Here is an 11255-nt window from a genome sequence, read left to right as displayed (position 1 = left end):
AAAACCCAAAGCTGGTGTTTGCGCAGTGCAGGACTCACATTGTGCAAGGCTGAGCTGCTGGGACACAGGGCTGAAGGAGCCCAGACAGACAGACAGCCTTGGCCCTGAGTCATTTCATCACAAAGCTCCTCTCTGCAGTGTTTGCAGTGCTGTTTGTGTGTCTCATCCTGCGCCGGCCCTGGGAGCTGGGACCACGGCTGCTGCCACCTTTACATCACCCGCTCGGCAGTGGCAGGATGCCCAGCTAGAGCTACCACCCCTTCAGTCTGTGTTCAGCTAATTGGGCTCTGTTCCTCTGGGCATCCGTCTTGCTCCTTCGTAAACCACGTCAGAGGTAGGGGGGAGAGAACAGGGTGCTGAGAGGTTTTCTTCCTTGATAGCAGAGATGTCTTTATTGTCCCTTCTATATGTTCTCAGCTCACACGTTAGTACCTCAAAGTATGTTGCATAAATAATAAAACCCATGCAGTTGAATGAATTATTTGCTCTTTTTGTAAGAAAAAAAGCAAGATTTCTTTCCCTTCCTTTTCCTTCCCACACCCTTCTCCTTTCATCTTTTGAAGAAAAATCCATATAAGAAATGATGGGCAGCCGTCCAGGAATAATGAGACAAAGATGATAATGTAAACCTCAGAAGAGAAAGAGCTGGCTATTGCAGTCAGACTTTTTGCATTTGCAGTGCTATATACAGCCAACAGAAAGAAACACGGCCTGTCAAGCATGTAAAGCAATCCAAGATACATTAAAAGAGCATGTATCAGCTGAATGTAAGGCATAGACACGCACCTAAGTCTCCATTTAGGTGCTAAAATGTAAGCACCCCAGCTCTCAGAAGAGCTGATCTGAGCATCTATAGGTAGGTTCAAAGCCAATAGGTAGACTCTCCCAAGAATTTTGGTGTTTGTCATTAAGACTTCTCATCAAAATCATTGCCAGCCTCAAAAGGGGAGCACTTACCAGCTCATACTTTGCCACTTTTCCTCTTTTTCTTATGTCAGAACCTCAGCAACACCAATTTAAGCCTCGCATTGTTATCTTGCTCAGACTTTATGAATCCCATTAACTTTTTACCAAAGTGAAATAATTGCCTAGCTTTTTCCTGCCTCCAGTCCATTGTTGTTTTAGTCTCCAGTGGCTGGAGGATGCTGAGATTGAAAGATCCAGATGAATCTAAGGAGTTAAGGGCTGTAAAAGCCTATTGTTCTGCCTCAGCCTTTAATGAGTTCCTACCCAATCTATTACTTTGCCTCATCTCTCCACTCCTATCAGCCGAAGAGCAACGCTGTGTGTCTGCAAATAATCAGGTCCTGGTCCTAAAGCCCATAATGAGTTCATCCCAATGCAAAAGACACGTTATCTCTAATGTGCTAAAAAGCCAAATTGCTGCGTACCTTTGAAGCAATGTACAGTTCCAATCAACAGTATTGAGGAAATGAATCACTTGCGGAGCCACACGTTGGATGCCACGTCGTTATTATTAGAATGGGGAAGCAGAGCTGAAGATAAAGTTTGATTTGACACAATGGAAAAATACTGTACAGTGGGAGAGGCCTGCCTGCGAAATAGATAATGCTGAGTTTGATGAGAAAATGCTTTATATGTCCTCTCCCTTGAAATCCGAGTGTACATTTTCCAGGTCGATTGGAAAGAAGCAGGTTGTAAGATGTCACTCAACACTTGAGGACAGGAGACCTCCCTTTTCCAGATGCACTTACACAGAGGCAGCATGCGGCGCTCACCAATATTGTTTTACACGGTACTAAATGTTTCCATCTCTGGACTACCTGAAAAGTGAGGCTAACCAGGCAGGCTGGCATGGTTCTGACCCATGTTTCAGTCACATAGCTTTCGATCATTTCTCTCTCCGTGGGGCCCTTTAGAATAAGGACTTTGTTCTGATTTCATTGTATGCTCACTTGCCTTGCTAGGTAAAGAAAGGTAAAGTGGCCCTGGCTTTGCCTGCCATCCTCAGGAGTGAGTGAGCCCTGAGTTTCGGGGAACCCATGAATTACTCTGAACCAGACACAGACAGAGGCTGTGGTTTGCTAAGGTATGATTTCTGCAGAGCAAATCACCTTTGCTTATACAGCGAGGAAAGCACAGTGGGCTTCTCTCCTTGCACTCAGTGAGCACGGAGCAGTGGCAGACAGGGGACAGAGCTTAGCAAAGTCCCTTTTTCCCTGCCCTGGAAACAATCACTTTTTTTTTCTTTTTTTTTTCTTTTTTTTTAGTGCACAGTTCTCAAACTGAACCTCCTTCCATAGCTTCGAAAGGATAATTTTGCACTTGATGTATAAAACATAACACACAAAATACTGTAGACAAATCTTTCCATTAAATAAATGACTCCTTCTGAATAGGTTGTAAAACTTGGTTTCCTTCGTTCTGGACTCAGTTCTCCTCACCTCCTCGCCGCCCGTGGCAGCAGCTGCCGAGGGAGCAGAGCTAAGCAGAGATGTGCAAATGGTTTTCCCACTTTCTGGTCTTCTTACAAAGGTAATGCTGACACCAGCTTCATGGATACACTGGCTGAGATCAGGGACACCTCTCAAACAACCTGACTGAGAGCCTGGATTTGCCACAAAGCACAGGAATTTTGACCAAATTCCCATGATCCAAGTCAAACGTAAGAAGTGAGAAGTGACCACTGAGCAATGCCAAATAACATTCCCCTGGGCTGAAACTCACCCAGAGCAGAAGAAGCTATCTCAGGGGCCGTTTACTAATTACACTGCTTTTCATCACAGGTTTTAGGAGGTGCTGGTGGGGTCTGTGAGCACAGCCCCCTGTTGGGGAAAGCAGCAGGGTGAAATGCCGGTGCCTGTACATCACCTTGGACCGCGTCCTTCCAGTCCCAAACTTTATATCAGAAGGAACCCAGCTGATTCCTACAGCCAGCTCCTCCACAGCTGCAGTGCCGGCTCCACTGTTTTTGACAGGTTGAACATCTGCTTTTCCTGATGTATCAGCAAGAGAACACTTGTTTCACAGATCTCCAAACACCGCTGTCTTTTAGACAGGAAGGCAGAGCACATAGGTACAGTCTCTCCTGTGGCTAAAATATAGCCTTGTTTCTTCACTTGGCTTCTGCTTTGGCAGGACAAAGCTGGGTTTTTTGTTTTTGAACATTCTCTTTTCACTCATGTGCTAAGTAATGTTCATGTCTTTTTCAACCAAGGGTAATTGAATCTCCAAAGCACATCACCAGTATCAACGTTAAATCTCCCCTGACATATATCCACTTAATTGAATTTTATTAAAGTACATTGGTGCTTCACTAAAACCACAAAAAAACATCTCCTTGGAAAACTAAATCTTTCCCATGAAACTGAAAGTCTGTTTTGAGGAGCCCAGAGCAAATGGTGGCAAAGTCTGTTTTTGCAGGATATAGGTGAAAAGATATTTCCCCTATTCTGGGAAGATGCACAAGAAATGGAAATTTAATTTTCTTCATAGTGATTGCGGGCCCACATGGGCAGTTGGAAGGAAAAAGAAGAAGTAATTCATATCCAAATTAGGACCACAAAGGCCTTCTGGGCCACCCAGTCCATGTTGACCCTGTGCCCCATAACTGCAGGTGGGTGTTTCCCAAGATGGGCTCTGGAGTTTCCTAGTGGTAAATGATTGCTCTGGTCTTTGGCATGACCTTTGGGCTCCTCCTCACACACATATGGCTTTCCCATAACTTATACCCTGAGCTTAGCATGGTATAAATAATGCAGAAGAGTGTTCCTTCTGATCCCTGAAACATGTCGTCAGAGAGGCCAAGAGAAGAAACAGCTTCAGCCATGGCTGTCAACCTCTAATTAGAAGCAAGCAATCCGGCTGAAGCAACAAATGACTGGCATTTAAGTTCCTCTGCAATTAATAAAGTTTTAAAGGCATTGACCTCCCTAATGGGTTTCTTTACTCACTCTTTATGCAATGGGCTGGAAGGAGGCCATGCCAAGTGTCTATTGCATGTGAGCTTAATCAGCAGTGATGTAATGTGATTACACTGCTAGATGGGTGCATATTATATGAGGCAGAACGTGCTCAGTAACAGCAGACTGAAACCACAAAAAAAGAGCCTTGACAAAGCTTTTAGATTTGGGGTCTGAGACTTAATTCTTATCCATTTCTGCATGGCACCTAACAGTGTGAAGTCATCAATAAACTATTTTATAGAGGAAGGAAAAATGCCCATTGTTGTTTGGATTTGTCCTAGACAATCTCAATAAAACCTGCTCCTTCCGATATTACACAATGGAACATATTCTTAAATTTATATTTTTCTTTCTGTGAAGCTGCTTTAAAGATACAGTAAGTTCTGTAAAAAATAATAATAATAACAATAAATAAATGAAATAGAAAACTTTTTCCCTTTAGAAAGCCATAAACGGCAACATGTAATAAAATGCTGTCCTTGACAATGTGCCCATTTTACAGAAATGAAGACCAAGGAGAAGAAAAGAATAAGTGATCTGAATCAGTCACCGAGTTCTGGTGACTACAACAGCTCCATACATAAATGGGAAAAGAGGGCTTTTCAAAGGCCCCCAACTGTTCCCATCAGTCTCTGGGAGCACTTTTCCCCTTACCTGGTTTTGAAAATCTCAGACACCAGTATCTAGCCAAGGGTCTCTCTGCAAGCCATGGAGAGAAACAGGAAATTAGGGCTGTTTCTTCTAGAAGAGGATGAATTGCTCCTTTGAAGAGTAAGATGCAGATAACCTAACGGCCAGCATCATCATTGTCCATGTCCCGGAGTATCCCAAGGGCAATGGCTGAGTGTGTGCCACACAGTGCAGTTGTCACCTCCAGCGAGGATGCTGTGACATCTCTGAGCACACAGATACTTTACAAATGCAAAATACTTACTTGTGAAGTATTAATCTGCTTTCGCCTCAAGCTTTCTTTCAAAAGAAAATATTACTTTTGCTTCACTAATCTTCTGTAGACTTGGTAAAATATATAATACATTCCATTAAGCTCAAGTTAGTTAATTACTAGTTAGGAAATCCAATATATTCTTAGGGTTATTTTCCAGTTGTCATTTTGCAAGAGAATTTTGCTTTGACGTCACTGAGAGACAAAAAACACTCTGTGGACAAAAGAAACCACAAATAGAGGAAAATACATCAATATTGTTTTTCTTATAGCCTGCCACTCATTGGGTGGATTTTTTTTTTAATATTGTGAGCCTGCCTCTGGCAAAGCTCTGTTTTCAACCCTAATGTGTGCAATAATAGGAGACAGCTTATGGAGCCATTCCTGGAAAAGTTTTGTGGATCATGCAAGTCCTCTAAGGGCTATCTTCAGGCTATTGACCTATATACCAAGGAAGAAACCCCACTGAAGAAAATACATATACATATATAAATACGTGTTGAAAGTTAACACTATCAATTAATTTTGTTTTTCTTAAATTCTATTGTGTTCCCAGTGAGGTGTAAATCTGTTCCATGACCTTCATCAGCAAACTGGAATATTAGCATTACCAAGATGCCATACTTCAGAAACAGAGAGATAATTATGCTCATTAATATTAATCTGATCATCCACTGAATCTATTAGTCCTGCTTCAACATCAGACAAGTTTGTGTGGTTTTTTTTTTTTTAAAAAAAGTTCATTATCAATTACAAATTGACTCTACCAAGGTTTCTAATCTAATTAATTACTATCTGATTTATTTACGTACAAAATCATAAAAGCATCTGTCAGGTCAAAATATATGGCCATTTGTTCTGTACATGATGCGTGTTTGTGTACAGAAGTGCTGACTGCAAAAGTTGCTACAAAAAAAAACATATTCCTTTGGATTCTGCAAGGCTGAAGTGGAAGTTAAATAGAAATACACACAAAAAAAAAATGATTTTTTTTCCTCTGGAATTTTGTTTTGGAAGAGAACCTGAGGAAAAAAATTCTGACAATGTCAAAATATTCTGTTTTGACTATTTCAGAACAAAATGTTTAGAGTTTCCTTTTTGCAATGGCTTTTGTTTTGGATTTTTTTGGTTTTGTTATATCTTTTCTAATATTTTTATATATTAAATATATTATATTATAGAAATAAAAGTTAGAAAGCTAAAATGAAAATAATTATTTTTATCTACAGAAAACATTTTCTGGATTCCTTCTTTGGAAAATTTTACTTGGGAGCTTTGCACAGTCTCTGGATGGTAACAAAGGACTAAACACTGCCTTGGCCTTGAGGGATGCAGTGAGGAACAGCCACAACACTTTTCTTAATCCCGTGGTAGGACCTAGCAGACATACGTTACCTTTCCTAGTGTACATCCAGTCTGGTTTAAAAACACCGGGCGCTGTTTTTATGAAGGGTAAATCAAGGCAGACTGGTGCATGTGAACCTCATCCTGGCTGCCCTTTGCTTCCCTGCCACTCACCAGCAGATGCCTCCAGCCTTATCGGTAGCACTGCCAAATGAGGAGTTGAATAAACGATGAAATAAAGGAAGTCTGTGGACCATTCTACACCCCGGTATGGATGTGACATTTTACCACCCCGTTATTCTGATGGCTGTGGCATGGCCCCAGGAGGTATTTCCCTTCAAAGGCTGCACCCAAGCTCTGTGCATCCAGCCGAGCAGGCTGGTTGCAAGCAGAACAACCCTCCGAGGAGACTAAGCTTAATCCTCTTTTCTCTTGGCTTCTTGTTGCTCATTATTTTAAGAGTTCAGTGCCTGTTTTGGACATGCAGATTTGAAGGCCCAGGACTTCAGTGACAGAGCCCTGTCAATGTTCATTCTCTAAGGAGTTAGCAGGAATGAAATTAAAGGACAAATGGATGGTGAACTGCGTGCTGTAAGCCCAAATGAGTTGCACATTTACTCTACACAAACAGGAGCTTTTATTTTTAATGAGCCTTTAAAGGAAGAAAAAAGGTGTACAGACATTTCTCTTTTGCAGGTTGAAATGCAGGCATGCCTTCCAGAAAGCAAATGCAGATTGGTTAAACTCCTTCCTTGCATGTTCCTCACAGTGCAGGACTTCCTGGGACTCCCTCTGCTACCGGACTACAAAATACCAGCACTCTCTGTACCAAAAAAAAAAAAAAAAAAAAAAAAAAAAGATCTACTGCATTAATAAAATTATTTTCCTAATCACTTTTTGGGGGGTGGAGGGGGTGGGGAGAAGAAAAAAGGAAAAACAGGGTTGGTTCACAGAGAGGGAATTTCATTTGTTATCATCTGCTGCTCTTACTTCACTTTGTAAAGCATCTGGAAGGTCGCAGGGAGGCTTCCCCTCCAAAAAGTTACAGCATAAAGGCCTGCAGGAGGTGGTAGCTCATTTTTAAGGTATTGAAGAGCAAGCACAGCATGACTGTGCCCTGGCTCCCACCTCACAGCAGAAGAGGTCTCAGCAGCCCCAGGCTGATGCCCCAGGAGCCCTGCAGGGCTCCAAGAACCCTTCCCCGTGGGGTCCCGGTGGGGGCTGGCCGTGCCCAGGGCTGAGCAGGGAGCAACCATGCGGGGAGCAGCACCCTTGGCCGGAGCATGGAAATTTGGAAGCTCCTTGCTATAATCTGTGGTTACGATTTCCAGCCCTGCCAGCAGTGCCGGGAATCAAACCACAGTCTCCTGAGTGCAAAGAGCCTTTATTGTAATCCGATAAAACCTTAACAGCCAGTCGTCTTCTTTTTATGGTAAATTAAGGGCCTCATTTACTCTGCAGTGGCCTCCTTGCCCTTTTGTTTCAGCCTCAGTATGAGCGAGGCCGGGGAGCACGGGGAGGGAAAATGGATCCCAGATTCCCCCATTCAGCCTTGCGGCTTTGAGGAATACAAACAAAATGCTGTTTTCTCAAGCTATCTGATTTCCGAATGGCACTTTGGCACCTCGCTAGAGCACCTAGACGCCGTAAACACGGCCGGCCGCGAGGTGGCTCGGTGTGAACTCCAGTGCACCTACGGCACCGCCGTGGCCAAGTTTCCCTGTTTTGCTTCTTGGAAATGCAATCAGCTCTGAATCTTAGATTTCTCCCATACTGGCAACTGCGAGCTTTTGCCTCAAACGTCTTGACTGGAAGCCTTCCAGTGAAGCTGTGCTTTCAGCTGTCTTGGTTATTTCCATATTAAACGCTCCCACTCGCAGAGCGCTGTCCGCGCAGATGGAGACGTACGAGCACCGCGCGCATTTGTGATAAGTCATGGCACTAATTACAGGTATCCGCTGCTTTATGGGATACAGATGGGCTACCCAGGGACGCTGCTGCTCCCCTGGTCCCTCCACAAAAAGGATCTGTTTCCATAACTCTGGGGTAATTTATGAACTTCCTTCAGTTTTTTGGCAGACTGTCGTACTCAAGCTGATCAACTGCAACCCACACTTCCAACGTAATGCAGTCATGTAGCTGCAGCAAGGGATGCAGGTTCATCCATCAACCCTGCATCCATTTAAACACTCAACCTGTTCAAAGTCATCTCCTGACCCCTGGGGACAGCCTTTTCTTCTGAATTAGCTCGTGGTTGTGTTTTGCCTTCACAGCAGTCTCTGCGCTTTCTGGTTAACTCCTCGGTTTCAGCCTGGCTGTAGCCAGAGTTTTCTGTCCGTCACTGTGCTACCGTGATGGGACTGAAATCTGTGAGCAAAATATTTGGGAATGGTTATTTCTGGCTGCTTTATTCAGCTGTCATGATGAGGCACGTGAGTGTTAATGGACACTGGTTACAAACACCAAGACCCAGCTCAGAGTGATGCTGCCCACCAGGCAATCCCCCCTTATGTGCCCACCCCCTTATGTGCTTTAGAAGTAAAGGAGAAACATTTTCCAACAACACTTTTTTCTTCATTATCAATTATGTCAAAAAAAAAAAAAAGGAAAGAAAGAAAAAAAAAAGCAGTAGCTAACAATACTTTATGACACAAAATAAGATTATCAGTGCACAAAATTAGATTACGAGTTCATTCAGGGCAGTAAAAAAAGACAGAGGGAATTAAAACTTGAATTTTGTGCCCAACAAGACAAATTTGGGTCTGTTTTTAGGAGTACCTTCAGCTTGCAAGGAATTCAAGCACTGTCAAACATTTCTGACAATCAGGCCTGAGAGAGTTCAGTCCAGATTTCCAAAAGGGAAGATACATGTCAGGCACCACAGCCTGGTGGCCTTGAGCTCTGTCCTCAGCTCCTTGCCCAGCCACCTCCTCTGCTTGCCCTGAGCACTGGTTAGGTTGGAGCTCACGGTCATCCATAAGGTGTTTCCAGTACAAAAGCTGAGCGGGGCTGGAGCAGAAGGGGGCAATCACACCGAGCATCCTCTGGTGCTGGCTGCGCCTGCGGGATGAGCCAGCCCCAGGATCTCAGGCAGGAGAGGGATGCAGGAGAGTGTGAATCTCAGAGACTTCATAATAAAGCAAGAAACAAAGTAACCTCCGGCTAAGAGAACTATTGGACTAAACTCAGATTGCCTAACAAATATCTCCGCAAATAGCTGCTTTTCGTCAGGTTTTTTCACTGCAGCAAGTAGATCTTGCTCACTTCGTGATTGGCTTCCAGGACAGCTTCAAAAGGCAGAAACAACAAACAAAAGAAGTTGGAATGGACAAGATTTCAGGCATCATAAAATGCTGAAAGCACCGATGGTTTTCAATAAAGCCATCTTGATTTACGATTTCTTTTTAAAGAACTGCAGATCTTGATTATTCCTAGGATATATTTTAAAAAAGAATAAAAAACTTGAAGGTATTTTTGTCAGATATTTTCATTCCTTTTCCAGAGGAAATAGTTGATTTTATAACTGCAGATGCTTCTTCGTGAGCTGTTCAAGAAAAATCCCATGATTTTCCATTCATTAGCCAACCCAGGCTCACTTGTGCATCTACAGGAGACAAAGGTGTTGCCATGCTAAATCTGGAACACAGTGTTTACATTTTTATGGTGTGCTCATAATTAGCAACTTTCTTCGACGTCCCTCTGGTTACTAATTAAGGAGCAGCTGACACTTGATGGAAACTTTGAGAACATTCTGTTTTGAGGTTATTTTGCTGGTATGTTGCTTATTTTCTGCTTTTTCTTAAGGTTAGAGGTAAACCGACAAAAATAAGCTCATTATTGCTGGGGATGAGCTCTGCTGCTTCCGTATACATCCCAGCTGAAGTTGTCACGTTGCTGTATTATGTCATAACACTATCTACAGCAACAGCTCTGATGACAAAGTCATAGAGATGTGATCTCGGGTGGGAAACAAACAGCTGTAGCAAATGAAATCTGAAATTCAGTGCAGCAAATAAATGAACCCTTGAGTATGCACACATGCGCACATACCCAAAGGGAAGAAGCAAATAAACATCAAGCAAAAAAAAAATGTTTTCTCCTAGAAAGTCCCAAGAACATGCATTTAGAGGGCAGTTTTTCACTGGTCAGATTTCCCAGTGAACTTTCTCAGATGCAAATGTTTCTCTGTGCACTTGCCATGCACTTGTTTCCACGCTGCTCCCAGTGTATGCACAAGCAGCTTGACTGTGGTTATTTCTGCACTCAGGGCATCTTCATGCGCAAGAAAGCAAGGCAAACTGTTTCCAGGAGAGGAAAACACATCTCTGAAAACACCATGCACCCATCATGCTAAAATTACGTCAGCTATTTTTCATATACCTTCATAAATGGAAATTAATCTAGAGCAAGGAGAGTATTTCCCGTATTTCCCTCACACCAGTGCTCCTTGTTTTCCTTCCAGATCAAGTCTGTGACTCCAGCAGAGGCTCTGATCCTGCAAAGTACTAAGAACCCCAAAATCCCATGGGTTTCCACAGAGTGTGGGCCAGCCTGCTCCTCACCATGATCCCGGTCACCAGCAGCAGAAGACCCTCTTGGCTCACGCAGACCTCTGCTGGACCTTGTGGGCCCCAGTGGGTACTGGGGTTGGAGATCCTCGTTGGGTCTCTCAAGAAGCCTTTCTGATACCAGCAATTTGTCATTTATGCCTCTGACTCCAGGTCTGCCATGCAAATCTGATGAAATTTGTCCACCCCAAAATTTCGTGTCTGCAGAGAGGATCCCTGTTTGGCTAGAAACTAGTGAAATTTGTCATAAAGTTGGATCCCTTCCATATAAACACTCGCACGTGAAGAAGAGGAGGGCTGTTAAATCCATTTGCCTGTAGCATGGGGAATTTTGCTTTATGTGCTGCCTGTGTTCGGGCTTCATGGCTCCGTTGCCTGCCAAAACAAAAACCAAGCCACCCCCAAAGAAGTCGTGTGATCACTCCAGGGTCCCTGGTCCAGAACTTAATTCAGAAGTAAATGATGAACCTTTCA

The sequence above is a fragment of the Cygnus olor genome, chromosome 18 (genome assembly GCF_009769625.2).
Source record: "Cygnus olor isolate bCygOlo1 chromosome 18, bCygOlo1.pri.v2, whole genome shotgun sequence".
NCBI classification, from domain to species: domain Eukaryota; kingdom Metazoa; phylum Chordata; class Aves; order Anseriformes; family Anatidae; genus Cygnus; species Cygnus olor.
This window is presented reverse-complemented; position numbering follows the sequence as displayed.